The 15,844-nt window shown below is 38.0% G+C and overlaps 1 long non-coding RNA gene across 1 annotated transcript in view; it reads right to left on the bottom strand.

Moving 5' to 3' along the window:
• The window catches only part of LOC105554261, a 68,842-nt gene extending 59,669 nt beyond the window's left edge, over window positions 1–9,173 (bottom strand). Inside the window, exon 1 of the long non-coding RNA XR_001008298.1 lies at window positions 8,744–9,173. This is a non-coding gene — a long non-coding RNA (uncharacterized LOC105554261). The remainder of the gene's footprint in view (window positions 1–8,743) is intronic.
• Window positions 9,174–15,844: the final 6,671 nt, after the last annotated feature.

Below are 15,844 nucleotides of genomic sequence, written 5' to 3'. Positions count from 1 at the left end.
ATCCATTCAACCTACACATGTGTTTTGAGCGCTGCCTTTATGCCAGGGCCTTTGTAGCCAGCACGGGAAATGCAATTGTGAATAAAACAGTCAAGGTCCCTATATTCACAAAACGTATGTTCTGGGAAAGAGTACCCTATAATTAACTGAAATATAAAATGTAAGAAATTAATAAGCACTATGAAGAAAATGAAGACAACGAGATAGGAAGATATGATAAAGAATGTGGGTGACTACTATATATGTATATTTGTTTACAAACTGTAATGAGTGCCACCACCATATAATACACAGAACCTATTGATAAATATGCAATGAGAGTAAACTTAATTTTGGCTTGGGTGGGTTGTCAAAAAAGACCTGTGTAAGTAAGTGGTTTTTAAGCTGAGACCTGAGTTAGTCAGTTGGGGTGTTAGGTGAGGTACGGGTGGGAGGTGGGTTGTAAATAAGAGGAATAGCATGGGCAAATGCCTTGGTGTAGAACAGAACTTGACTTATTGGAGGTGCTAAACTAAAGCCATAGCAATCAGAGTAACTCATGGAGTGGGACAAGGTGAGGTAGAGAGGAGAATGGCACAGGTCAAACGCTCATGAAGGTCAGTGTCATATCTAAGGAAACAGGTTGTTACAGGTTAATAAAGTCCAAAGAACCCAAAGATAAGTGATCAATATTAGATTAGAATCCAGATATGTCGAACTATATGCCCCATCTATTCAAGTAGCTCTTTCTAGTACACATGCTGTCTCTGAACTAAGAGGCAGTTGGGAACACACACACACACACACACACACACACACACACACACACCCCTAAACTGGGAATACCAGTTCAGGAGCAGATCCCTGCAGTTTGGCTGCATATGTTTTGGGATAAAGATGACCTGGCAGTGCCTGGCCCATGTTCGCTCAGTGCTAAAGTTCAGACCAACAGCGGTGTGTCTCAGTAAGGAGCTGGACCATGCAAGTCAAAACTGGGCTGGAAGCACTTAACACCTGAACTCCTGGGCTGCTGGCAAGTCAGATGATAAAGGAATAAACAGAGTCATTGTACCTCATTCTTGGCCTTTAAATCATCCGAGAGCCTTCATCATTTTTGTCGAGTTATTTTAATTGCTCTCATTTGCAGAAGCAAATTAGGTGTAGCATTTTTTCAGGATGCTGTTCAGATTGATGCCAGGGAGGAACCAAAAGAGAAAAAAAAGAGAGAGAGAAAGAAAGAAAACCTGTTTCTAAACAAAAGCCCAACCAATCTCTATGAAGGAAATTGATTTGTAAACCTTGTCAAGGTAGTTTCAAAGGCAAATCTATTTGGGGCATCGTGGGGTTTGTAATCAAGGTCAGAAGAAATAGTTCAATTAGTATATGTGTCATACCAATAAAAGATTTTTTTGCATTAGAACTCTCAAAGAGGATGACCTTACCACTGTGTAGTCTCCATGAACTCAGAATCAAAGAGAGGATTGTTTCTTATAACAATGCTATTGAAAGTTTGTTAGATTAAACCTTATCTAACACATGCTGAATAAAATGGTGATCGGGGAAGTAATTTTGAGAATGCAGGCAACCCACACAGTTCTCTCAGGTTATCTGGATAATTTATTTCTGTTTTCTCCTCACCAATTTGGGTTGTTCTGATTAATTTACTGCTTAATGACCTGACTACAAGAAGGTGAACAGGGAAAGGAAGATTTGATCCAATTCAACACATTTTTAATGAATGCATATTTAGACCAACTACAGAACAAAGCACTGGAGATATATTCTATAGCAGGGGTAAGGAAGAGACAGACACTTTCTGAGAGCCCAGAATGTACGATTGAGCTATAAAACTTGCTCAGACCCTCAATGCCATTCTCAAGGACTCACACAGGCATATCAGGCATCCCTTGGGAGCACATATGATGGATTCCCAAAGCAGTTTCAATTGCTAAGTATTTTGTGCTGTCGTCTAGGGACCATTAACATAATTCCAAAATTTCAACACTTGAAAATTCAATCTAGGTTCTTATTGATCTGGAAGCTCAGTAAAATCACAGTCCTTTGTGTCTAGGTTTTGAAACTATTTTCTACATTTTGTGTATATTTTACAAACTATTTTCTTAAACTACTTGTAAGCCATTGTTTGTATGAGTCTTGTCTCTGAGGATTCCTCTGCATTGTCAGCAATGATGTTTTTTTCAGAATTTCGTACCAGGACCTCCTACATCACAGCCATTTGGCAAGCTTGTTAGAATGTATATTCTAAGACTTCCCCAAAACCCACTGAATCACAGTACTTGAGGAAGAGACCTAGGCACCTGCATTTTACTCATCTGAACATGCTGATGTGCCTACAAGTTTGAGGACAACTTGTCTAGAGTTAAAACAGTAATATTGCTTATTATCTTCATGAAACTTTAAAAAAAGACTTTAAGCAAAGTTTCTTAGGAAATTACAATGCAATTATGAAAGGTGTGTAAAAAGCTAATGCTAAATACATCAGGGAGGAAAGAATTATCTTGCCAAAACTCCTGGCAAAACCCAATAGTTCTCTAAGGTCTTAGAAATAATATTGGTTTCTGAAGACAAATGAGTTTATGAAATAAGAAATGTTGTCATTCCATTATGATGTGCAAGTAGGTCGGGTTTGGGTTGAGGAGCAGCTCCTTTCCCTATGCATGTCATTTTTACTCTATTTTTTTCCAAGGCCTTTGGATTGGATGGCTGTCTTTATAAGGTGAGATAGTAAAAGTAGGAAAAAAACTACTGGATTCTCTAGAGCAATATATCCAATAGAAATTTGTGCAAAGATGGAAATACCATCCATCCTAATTATTTATGGATTCAAAATTTGCAAATTTGCCCAGTCGCTAAAATTTATTTGTCAAATTTATTTCTCCAAAGTCAGTACTCACAGGGGTTTTGTGATCATTCATGGATGAATTTGAGTGAAAAATGTGAGTTACCAGATATATACATTCCCAGCTGAGATTGAACAAGGCCTCATTCTGTCTTCTTGTTTTCAGCTCTTATACTCTATCTGTTTTTAGGTCTCTTTAGTGCCATGTTGTTCATATTTTTGCACTTGTTTTTGGTGATTCCACTGTTTAAGTAGTGCCCAAGTGTAGTGCTGAAGTGCTGTCTAATGTTCCTAAGCACAAGAAAGCTGTGTTGTACCTTACGGAGAAAATAAGTGGATTAAATCAGATTCATCCAGGCATGAGTTATAGGGCTGTTGGCCATGAGTTCAATGTCAATGAATCAACAACATAAATATCAAATAAGGTGTTTTAAACAGAAAGACATAACACAAGGTTATATAATGAATGCTTGATGAAAATGTTATGACCATAGGCTCACAGGAACCTAACTCAGTATTTCTGCTAGGAGAGAATGTTCAGTATTCACTAATGCAGTTCTCATGGTGACTTTATAGAATATAACTATCATGAATAATGAGAATTGACTGTATTCCATTCTGAGGAAGCTAGCCACTCATAACTATTGAGCACTTAAAATGTAGCTAGCACAAGGTAAATTTTTCATTTACATTTTAGTAAAATTTAAGCAAATTGAAATAAAATACAATTGTGAAATTACAGTAGCCACATGTGGCTAGTGGTTATTTTATTGTGCAATGCAGCTGTAGACTCTGAAAGCCCTGGTTCTCATGAGGTGGATATATTAGTTTAGTGTTGTTGAATAACTAACTACCATGTGTTGACGAAGAGTGAAACTCTAAAATATTTGAAAAGATTTATTCTGAGCCAAATATCAGTGACTGTGGTCCATGACTCAGCCCTCGGGAGGTCCTGAGAACATGTGCCCAAGGTGTTGGTGTGTAACTTGGTTTTATATACCTTAGGGAGACATGAAACATCGATCAATCAAATACATTTGAGAAATACATTGGTTTGGTCCAGAAAGGCAGGACAACTCAAAGTGGGGTGGTGGGCGGGGTGAGGGCTTCCAGGTTAAAGGTAAATTTAAGCTTTTTCTGGTTGACAATTGGTCGAATTTCTCTAAAGAGTTGCTTTCAAACAGAAAGGAATGTCTAGGTTAAGATAAGAGGCTGTGGAGACCAAAGTTTAATCATGCAGGCAAAGTTTTTAGCTAGCAGGCTTCAGGGAGAATAGGTTGCAAAATGTTTCTTATCAGACTTACAGTCTATGTTGATGTTAATGCTGAAGAGGTATAACGAGGCACATTCAACCCCCACTTTCCATTATGGCCTGAAACAGACTCTCAGGTTAAGTTTAAGTTTTAAGAGGCCTGGCTGAGGAAGAAGTCCATTCAGATGGCTGGGGGGCCTTAGAATTTTATTTTTGGTTTACCCATGTGCTTAGTGGCTTAAAATAACACAGATTTATTTTTTCAGTCTCTGGGCCTGGATTAACTGAGTCCTCTACTTTAGGGTCTCAGACTGCAAGCCAGGTATTAGCCAGGGCTGTAGCCTTATCTCAAGACTCAACCGGGAAAGGATCCACTTCCAGCCTCATGTGGAGGTTTGCTGAATTCAGTTCCTTGTGGTTATAGTGAAATCGCCTTTGCAAACACGATAACTAAGAAATTATGACAGTAAAAGATACCAGACCTAACCAACTTCATCTTGCTTCTAACCTCTAAACTGTCCTTGTCCATTCCTCGATGTAAGCTGAACTAGGCTTGGGAAGGAATTTAGTTTATAGTTTAAACAATAGCCCTTCCCCAAAGCTAAACTGTTAATTGTAAAATTAATGAAAGGCCACCAGCCACCAAGTTAGAATGAGAGGAACTGGAATTCTAAATATTACCAGCCATTATTCCGGAGGTCATAAAATACGAAACTTTGCCAATTATTCTTAAAGGTAACATCACTGTTGTAAACCTAAAGTGGGCCTTTTGAGATGCCTTTTCAAATTTTTGCACTTCTAACAACTGGATGGCCTCACCTGGACCTGCCAACCAGTTCTGTGGCCCCCACTCAGGAACTGACTCAGCATAAAAGAACAGCTTCAATTCCCTATGATTTCATCCCAGAGCCAACCAATCAGCAATCCCAATTCACTGGCCGCCTACCCACCAGATTATCCTTGAAAACTCTGATCCCTGAATTTTCTGATTTGAGTAATAACAAAACTCCTGTCTCCTGCACAGCCAACTCTGCACAAATTATTCTTTCTCTATTGCAATTTCCCTATCTTGATAAATCAGCTCTGTCTAGGCAGTGGGCAAGGTGAACCCATTGGGCATTTACAGTAGGACTGAGGGGCCTTTATTTTATTTTATTTTATTTTTATTTTTTGGCTGTTGGTTGGAGACTGCCTTCCTAAGTTCCTTTCCTAAGTTTTTTGCCATGTGAACCTACCCAACATTGCCACTTGCTACATCATAGCCATCAAGGAAAAAAATCAGCTCCCCTGGGCGACAAAGCGAGACTCCGTCTCAAAAAAAAAAAAAATCAGCTCCCAAGAAGGGTATGTTATCCAAAAGATCACCAGGATGGCTGAATAGTAGAAGTGTTACTAGGGACGGGGGGGAGGTCCTTGCTCCCAGAGCTCCCAAGATGGTGGTGGGCCACTTCCAAGATGGCCGTGGGCTGCTTCCAAGATGGTGGGCAGCCTCGTGTTCTCTGACCTGGGGTTCTTCGCCTCAGGGATTCCAAGGAATGGAATCTTGGGCCATGTGGTGAGTATTATAGCTCTATTAGAAGCCAGTGGGTCATGGAAGAGAATGGTGGAACCCAGTGACTAGTGTTCAGCTCGATTAGGATGAACCTGGGCACTTAGCCGTTCAGGAACAATGGCAAGCCTTTAGCCCGATCAGGAATGGCAACGGGTGCCTTGCTGGATCAGGAGCACAGCAGACACCCTGCGGCATCCAGAGGGATGGAAGTCAGTGGCGGGTCTGTGACGGCGGCAGACAGCAGTGGTGGAAGGCGAGCAAAAGCTCAGCTTGAGTTGTAACAAACACGGACCAGAATAGAGTGCAGTTGCAAGATTTAATAGAGTGAAACAGAGCTCCGATACAAAGGGAGGGGACCCAAAGAGGGTAGCCATTGCTGGCTCGAATATCTGGGTTTATATCCTGATCAATGTCCCTCCCACTGTGCTCTCAGGTGATAGATGATTGGCTATTTTTTTACCTCCTGTTTTTGCCTAATTAGCTTTTTAGTGAGCTCTCTTTACTACCTAACTCATTGGGTGTGAGCTAAGTTGCAAGCCCTGTGTTTAAAGGTGGATGTGGTCACGTTCTCAGTTAGGCTTAGGGATTCTTAGTCGGCCTAGGAAATCCAGTTAATCCTGTCTCTCAGAAGGGAGAGCTTCATCTGTGATACCAGTTTACAAACCTGGAAGAGACAGACTCTGGAGTTTACCAGAGATTGACGTTACTATGCCTTACAGGGTCTGTATTACATAATAGAGTCATACGTATTTAGCAGGTTTGAGGAAAAGTTATATGTATCTATGAGGGGGATTGAACACGTGCACAATGGTAAACATAAATGTAACGTACATGCCATGTTCACATTGGACAGGGTTTTAGCATTATGATGAGACAGAATTTGGTTCTTTACATCAAAAGGTAAACTCTAGGATACACAGACAGTTTGTGTAGTCTCTGCTGCAACTGACTTGAGGTCTACAGTTGCTTATCAGGAAATAGTGTTTGTAAGGCCAGTCTTCCTTCTAATCAGAGTTTTAGTGACCTGGGTTGTAAACCAGAGTTAGAAGGGTCTGATAGCTCCATTGTTAGGGAGTTTGGCAACAGTGTGATTCTCTTGTAGCTCTAGGAATTTAGGAAGTTGCTATTCATGCCAATGAAGCCCTAAACCCTCTATCTGTAGGTAACTGTTGATTCTGTAACCTTAGGGTCTATCCTAGTTGATAAAGAGGTGTGTATTTTTGTCTCTCAGATCACAAGCATTATAATCTTACATAAAATCATCATGGAATTTACATTTCATCACCTTCTCAGCATTTTGTTGCTTAGAAGCAAGTCACAGGCCTGTACACACTTCTGGAGAGGAGATTACATGGGGTGTGATTATCAGGAGGTAGGTATCATGGGGCTTTCTGAGAGACAGTCCTCCCCAGACATCCCCATGATCTTCTCTTGGGCAAGTCTTTCTACCTCATTGTGCCTGAGTTTCTGAATGTGTAAAACAAGGATAATACATATTTTATAGGATTATCATGAAACCACCTCCAGAGGGTTGACAAGAATTGCATACTGGGTTTTGGACAGAAATATAGTTACAATTAAGCATTAATCAGGCTGCACTTTGGCCTCATCCCTTGTTGCTAAAGGTCACTTAGCACTAGATTCTGAACATTTGCATACCCATCATTCCTATAGATAGGATTTTTGACATTGGGGTCATAAAACTATTTAAGAGTTGATATGCATCCCCATTGTTTCTATACACAGAATCTCTCACACTAGAAAGGCTTTTGCTTAAGGATCCCTTAAGATGTTTTGCAGATCTCTTATTCCAGCAACCAATTTGAAGACCTTTCACAGAGGAACAGGATAAGCATGAGAATATGGCTTCTTCATCTCCAGGTTCCATTACTTCACCCTGTACTCTTTGACCAATCAATAATCTCCATGTTTTGGCCCATTCTAAAGTTTAAAAACCCTAAGTCCAAATTCCTTAGAGAGAGAGATTTAAAGTTTTCTCCCATCTCCTTGTTAGGTGACTCTACAATTAAATCTTTCTCTGCTGCAACCTGGTGTCTTGGCATATTGAATTGCTGTGTGCACTGTGCAATTAAACGATTATGGTTACAACCATATGAATTAAATGACCTAAATCAGGGATTAAATGGCATTGCCTGGTCTATGACAGAATATGAATAATTGTTATACTACCAGTACTATTATTTAACATAACAATGATCTTCATTCCAAACTAGTGGTTGCAAATGGAACAATCTTCATTTTACCACAGAGAAACTGAAGCCCCTACTAGTCTTATACTTTTCTGACCCTGTGGTTTCAGGGAACACAAGGGAACTCTCAGTTTTATTGGTTCAGTTGGGCCCACAAAGATTAGGATTTCACATCAAACAAGGCAGCATAACATAACACATTTATTTTAACACTATAGTCTCCAATGAAACAGGACTTTAAGGTCATCCCAAACTAGTTTTACTTTATTATATATATGTACGTGTGTGTGTGTGTATATATATATGCGTGTGTGTATGTGTGTATATATACACACACATATACATATATATGATTTATCATATAATAGTTATATGGAGAAAACACACACATATATCATCAAATATGTATACATATTTAGTGAGATATAATTTACATACTATAAAATGTATCTGAAGTGTACAATTCAATGACTTTTAGTATATTCATTCAACTGTTGTAGGACTTTCTCCTTAGTTCAGCTAAAAATGGCGTCCTTGTAACACAACCATGAAATATTAGGCTTGCAGATACTTTGAAGGGTGAAAAAAATGGAATTTGTTGGGCAAAAAGGAAAAAAAAAGGGAAACAGGGACTCTCAGCAGAGCAAGAGTTACTAGTATAGGCTTCGTGCTTCACAGATTGAATCCTGGGTACCAACCAGGAAGAGGAGGAGCTAGACACCCCCCTCCCGCCCGGGTGGACTTCTACGGCACTCCTCCTAGCGTGCATGTAGGTTGAAGTTTCTCTGGGGACCCCTTCCCATCTGGCTGTCTCATTCCCTCCTGTAAAGAAGTGCATCTAACTGCCATTAGGATAAGGATAAGGATAAGGATGAAGACGGATCCTTAACTGTTTCCTGCTGACAGGGGGCGCTGTTTTGGAGAAATTGCAGTCAGAGCTCCCTCAGAGGCCTATCTCAGGGTCCCTGGCAAAAAGAACCATCGCCAGAGGCTCCCGTTGCATGATCGTTTGGAGTTTGATGGCCTGAAGGCAAGAAAAGACACACTGAGTTATTAGAAAACGTTAAAATGAAACAAGGGGAGGGGTGAGGAGAGTTGAAAAATCCTGACACCTTTTACTGGTTTTCACAGAGAGAGGGAGGCCAAAAATCCGACTGGTAAAAAACTTTAACCTTTTGTCAACGTATTGAGTTTCTGGGTTCCCTTACCCTGAGCCCAATCCTAAAGCCAACCATTTTAAGCTTTGGGAAATTAACTCTTTTCAGTTTAGAGGATGCATCTGAGGGAAGTGTCCCATAGTATGAGGACATAATTACCTATTTGTGAAGAGAAGACAGAGAAGGAGAGAGGGAAAAAAGAAGGCATTTTTTTTCAAAGGAGTCCCAGGGCTTCAGGATGCATTTGAATGGGGTACAGACTGAAGATGAATGGCTACCCATCTAGAAAGAGGAGAAGAGGCGTCTCTGATTCCCTTCTCCTTCTAGCAGATACCCGGAGTACCTGAGGGAGAGAAGGAAGAGCATCTGTTTCCCTCTTCTGTCTTTGCATCCCCAAGTCCTGGTGACCCTGGCAAGTGCCACCATGGGTGTTAAAATGGCTTTCACCCATGTTAACAGGGCAGGTAGGGAGGTGGGAATTATTCACTCTCACCCACGTACACCCTGTCTACTCTGCTGTCAGTAGCCTTGAATTACCTAGACCTCATTTATGCCCATGGATACTAGCATGGCCTTTATCCATGAAATGGGAAGCTTGGCTTAATTGGCAGGAATCAGCCATACTCACCTGTGCTGTGTCTTTTAACGTTCATCATCATCTGCCTCTGGATCCTTCAGATCCAGTTTTCTTTCCTAGGGTTTTGACTGGAAGCTTGGAATTGAGTTTGGTACAAAAATATATCTCAGGGAGTGGGGTTGTATGGACTCCTTATCATAGCCAAATGCTAAGGCAAAACTGTGGAACTGAGTCGTCCTCCAACAAGGGAGAGAAAAGGATGTCTTGTGACACATTAAGATAACTGGAAGCTATAGTTATGCTTGCTAGGATTTAGGTGCATGGTGCTTGGCTTTTGTTAGCTCCCTTGGTCTTACTTTTCCAAAAGGAATCCTCCAAGTGATGGACATCCTATGCATTCCTATCACCTGGCAGGATTTGCAGGATAATTACTCAGAACCAGAATATTGGTCCAGATTTTCACATTACCCATCCCTCCTTTTCTTTCTGAGCTGTAGCGAGAGATTGCTCGTTGATTCACAGGAACAAGCAGGGTTAGTATACAAATGTAGACAAAAACTTAAAAACAACTATTGAGTTTAGAAGTTAATGAAAAAGTTATGGTAAGTTTTGAAACATAATTTCAATCTCTCCAGTCCTCATTTTTATTAAAAAAATCATGATAAGCCTGAATTGTTTGCAAAATAGACTTTATTCTTATACTTGGCCTGAATATTTGCAGAAAATGCAGCCAGAATAACTATTTCTACATAGGCCTTTTGGATTGCCTTTGATGGAACTTTGTTCCATAAGGAATCACAGATAAAATCTTTTAAAGCTGAGCCCAGCCATGGGTTTTTATCCTCAAATACCTGTGAGTTGGGTGATCCTCTCCTCTTAACATCCCAAGATGAACTTGGAGCTCCTAGGTCTGTTAGAAAGTGCCATTCTGTACTTATCACAGGTCAGGAACCCTATACAAGGACTGCATAGGCAAGGGTATGAGGCCAATCTGTTTTTCCCCAAGGGCCTTTTATTGGCTCTGCAATTTGAGCTTGACTCCTTAAGAGTAAGCATATCTTTCCAGTCAAGGCCTTGGTGAAATAACCAGTTTCTCCAATTGTGTCCTGTTGCAAAAGAAAAATGGATTCTTACTGTGCTGATGCAAAGAACTATATTGTCATAAGTTAAGAATACTCACAGATAGTTTCCAAATTCTAGAGGAAACAGGCAGAGAGAAATAAACATGCTCCAAATTTGGTTCATAGGAGTATACCTTACTCAGTTATTAAAGGCTGTAAATAGTTTAAAATATGTTTCCATGACTCTGAAAACAAAACAAGGACCAGCAATATTCCAAGCAAAAGTTAAAAAGATTATTTCGATTTTCTGAGTTCAATACATTGAGTTCTTGTTTTGCTCAATATTCATGAACATATCAGCTCTTCTTGAGTCCTGTACATTTTTCCTTTATTTTAATGTTACAATCTCCAAAGTTATCAGAAACCTGTATTTGAGAACACCTGTCAATATTCTGTAGCTTATTATAAACTGTCCTTTAAAAAGGACTAAAACAAGGAAAAAAATGTCTGTGAATAGCAAAATGTCCAGGGTAGCTACAGTTAGAAGGTGTTTGGTTTGGTTATCTCTGTGGTTTTCAATAACTTAACATAACAACCTAAACTATGATTGATAGCATATTCTTAGACATCAGAATTTTTTAAATGCTATACAATTTGGGAACACATATTTGTATTATTCACCAAAATATAACCTAAAGAGGATGGAACACCATTTTGGCAATCCCATGTACCTAAACATGTCAACTAATCCTGTTTACCTCTCTTTTCTAGACACTCCAGGGGCTCTTCTGGAGCCTCTGAAAATCCAGGTGTCAAGAAAGACAATTTTGAAACTGAAGTTTGATTTGGGGAAGCCTGTTACATATGTTAGAGGATTAAAACACTTGATGTTAAGAAATAGAATTCCACAGTGCCATAAATTATTTATTTTGCCAAATGATGACTCAGAATTTTAAAGAAGCAAGAAGCAAAAATATTTACTCATTAGGAGAGAAGACAGCTTTTCAAACAATTTGTCTCCTGTCTTCTCTTCCTTTGACTTGGCAGTCTATTCTTAAGGCAAATGAAAATCTTTCACTATCCTTTCCTATTACATAAAAATCTTTATAAAGGAGAGAAATCCAAAATTTCACCCTTAACATTAGTCTGCTATTGTCAAACCCAATTGTTAAATGAAACCTTATAGACAATTCTACCTAATCTCAACCAATTTCACCATGAGGTAAGATTCTTATAAACCTTTTATAACCCTTTACAAATTTTGCTACAGAGCAGATTAGTGCCTTAAGAAAACCTTGTTGTGCTTTTATTTCAATGCTCAATTTACAAAAAACTATGTAATAACCTTTTGAATTCCACTCAGTGTTCACACACAGAATTTCTTTTTTGAAGATTAATTTTTAGAAACCTTTCACCACTTGTTTGAACCTTCAACTTTATCTTATCTAATTTAAAATAATCATTTAACCTTAGGCAAATATTTACATTTCCATGCCTTCTTATAACCTTTTACTAAAAAACACATTTTACTGTTCTCACAGACCTCGCATGTAAATCTATTTCCAGTAGTTTCAATTATGTGTTATAATAGTAACTTTTAGCAATTTTTAACTTTAATGTAAAACCTGGTAAGTTGTTTTCATTGAGTGCTAAATGCAGCCAAGGTTTGACTCCTTCCAGCATAATTAAGAGCATAATTAGTTCCATATGGTCCCCAGGCCTTATCGACTGTGGAACAGGCAAGTTAAATAGTTCTCAAAAATTAAAAGCAGAATACAACCTTAAAACACTTGCCAAACCTTGCATCTGACCTGCATAATTTAGTCCACCTATTTACATTTTGATGGTATCTGCATTTCACCAATAATTTTTAAGGCTGTTTTTGTATCTCAAAGATTAAAGTCATGTGAACTGAAGGGTACCACAACTTTTATCTTCCTTTTAAAATATATTTGATCCAAGTGCTTGTCTTCCTTTAGGCCAAATTAGTTAGAGTTCTTTTTACAAACATCATGCACACAACACATATATAACTACACAAACAGACGGGTAAACCCAGTCCCTAGGTGGAGGCCTTTAAGAGACAGGGCTAGGAAAACATGCAGATATTAAATGAGAAAGGACTCATTCCCTAAGGCAAAATTGCTAAATGAAGCCTTCCCACAGGGTCACAGGCCACATCACCAGGAGGTAAAACAAGACAGAGGCCTTCAGTGAAGTCTGCTACAAACCATACACATATGCAAAGCACATAAGATTGGCTACAGCTTAAGACCAGTCTCATAAATCCTTTTTCACAATTAAAATTAAAGCCATTCCCTAATCCAGCTTTATACAGATTCACATCTAGGTTTTCTTATAGAAGATAATTTTAGCTTTTGCATTTAGTTCTTTATTTTCAGTTAATACATGTGAATGGTATGAGGCAGAGCATCCAACTTCATTATTTTTCATGTGGATATTCAGTTGTTTTAGCACTATTTTTCAAAAGACTATTCTTTCCTCTATTGAATTATCTTTCTACTCTTGTAAAAAAAGTAATTGAACAAAAAATTATGAATTGATTTCTGGACTCTCAATTTTATCCCATTGATATCTCAATTTTATCATAAGGATATGTCTATCCTTATGTCAACGTCTCACAGTCTTGGTTATTTACTTTTATACTAAGTTTTAAAATTGCAAGGTGTGAGCCATCCAACTTGGTTTGTCTTTTTAAAGATTATGCTGGCTATTCTGGATCCCTTGCATTTCCATGTGAATTTTAGAACAGTTTGTTCATATTAGCAAAAAAACAAATGTGATTTTCATAGGAATATTTATTTTTATAAGGGATTTTAATTATATATTTCTTCTTTTATTCCTGGTTTTTGTGACTTCACTCTCCTCCCTCTTTTACTTGTTCAGTCTCAGTGGGTCCAATCTTTTGGTTTCCCTGGACCACATTGGAAGAAGAATTGTCTTGGGCCACACATAAAATACATTAACACTAATGAGCTGATGAGCTTCAAAAAAAAATGACACACACAAAAAAATCTCATAGTGTTTTAAGAAAGCTTACCAATTTGTGTTGGGTCACATCAAAGCCATCCTAGGCCACATGTGACCTGCGGGCCATGGGTTGGACAAGCTTGGTCTAAATAAATGTTTATCAAATCTGTTGATTTACCAAAAAATTGGGTTTTATTAATTTACTATTTCTCTATTCTCTCTTTTTAAAAACTTTCTACTTGTTTTTGGTATAGTTTGTTCTTTTCTAATCTTTTAATGTGGAAGATCAGGTTACTGATTTGAGATCACATTTTCATGAGATAGGCTCATACGCCTATAAATTTCTTTCTAAGCATTTCTTTTGGCACATTCCACATGCTTGATATGTTTCATTTTCATTTTTATTCAGTTCAAAGTACTTTCTAATTTATCTTATGATTTCACCCATTGGCTACATTGGAAAGTGTTTAATGTACACACATTTATGAGTTATCAAAATTTTTTCCTGTTAGTGATTTCAGATTTTATTTCATTGTCGTCAGCAAACATACTTTGTATGATTACAAAGTATGTTTCATTGTATTAAGATTTGTATTATGGCCTAATATATACTTTATTCTGAAAATGATTTCATGTGCACTTGAGAAAAATGTGTATTATTCGTTTGTCAGAATGTTTTATATGTATTTGTTAAGTTTCATTGGTCTATAGTGCTGTCCAAGTATTCTATTTCCTTGATAATTTTCCTTCTTATTTGTTTTGCCATTATCTAATGTAAGGTGTTGAGTCTTCAACTGTTAATGTTCACTGTCTCTTTTTTCCTTTAATTCTGTCAGCTTTGCTTCCTTTATTTGGGGACTCTAATTTTAAGTGCACACATGTTTATAGTTGTGATGTCTTCATAATGGATTATCCTGTTTATTATTATAAAAAGTCCTTCTTTGTCGCTAAGTTAATTTCAACTTAGATCTATTTGGTTTGATGCTAGTATAGGTGCTCCATTTCTCTTTTAGTTACCATTTATATGGCACATCTCTTTTCACTCTTGAACTTTTAACTTATATGTGTCTTTGAACCTAAAGTGTGTCTCTTGCAGATAAAATATAGTTGTATTATGTTACTAAAAAATTCATTCTATCAATCTCTGCTTTTTTATTGAAATGCTTAATCCATTCATAGATAATGCAATTACTGATAAGGTCAGATTTACATCTCACATTTTGCTATTTGTTTTCTGTATGCCTTTTGTCTTTTCTTCCCTCTGTTCCTACACTATTGCCTTCTTTTGTGTTAAGTAGATATATTCTAGCATGCCATTTTACTGCCCTTGTCATTTCTTTTAGATATTTAGTTATTTTTTCTTAGTGATTGCCATGGGCATTATAATTAACATCTCAGCTTATAACAATCTAGTTTGTATTAACAACCAACATAAATTCAATACTGCAAAAAAAACTTTGATTCCATATAGCTCAGTTCCTTCCTTATTCCCTTATGCTCTTATTCTCATATAAAGTAAATCTTCATACATTGTATAACCATTAATGCAGTTTTATAATCAATGTTTTATGAAATGGCCTTTAAATTAGATAGAAGAGGGAAAATAAGTTACTTGCAAAAATACATTTATACATTTATATTTACCTAAGTGGTTACCTTTACTGGAGCTCTTATTTATGTGGATCTGAGCTACTTTCTAGTGTCTTTTCATTTTATCCTGAAGACTTCCTTTAGTATGCTTGTAGAGTGAATATGCTAGCAACAAATTTTCTTTTATTTTTCTGAGAATATCTTAATTGCTTCCTTATTTTTGAAGGAATGTTTTGCTAGATATAGAATTATCAGGCCAGGCACGGTAGCTCATGCCTGTAATCCTAGCACTTTGGGTGGCTGAGGCAGGCGGATCATGAGGTCAGGAGAAGATCAAGATCATCCTGGCTAACACGGTGAAGCCCTGTCTCTACTAAAAATACAAAAAAAAAAAGATTCCCTGGGCATGGTGGCGGGTGCCTGTAGTACCAGCTACTTGGGAGGCTGAGGCATGAGAATGGTGTGAACCCAGGAGGCAGAACTTGCAGTGAGTCGAGATTGTACCACTGCACTCCAGCCTGGGTGACAGAGTAAGATTCCAGGTCAAAAAAAAAAGGAATTATCAATTCACAGTGACCCCGCCCCCCTTGCCCAGCACTTTGAGTATGTTATCCT

This window comes from Mandrillus leucophaeus, unplaced genomic scaffold (assembly GCF_000951045.1).
Source record: "Mandrillus leucophaeus isolate KB7577 unplaced genomic scaffold, Mleu.le_1.0 Scaffold637, whole genome shotgun sequence".
Lineage (NCBI taxonomy): Eukaryota > Metazoa > Chordata > Mammalia > Primates > Cercopithecidae > Mandrillus > Mandrillus leucophaeus.
This window is presented reverse-complemented; position numbering and strand designations above follow the sequence as displayed.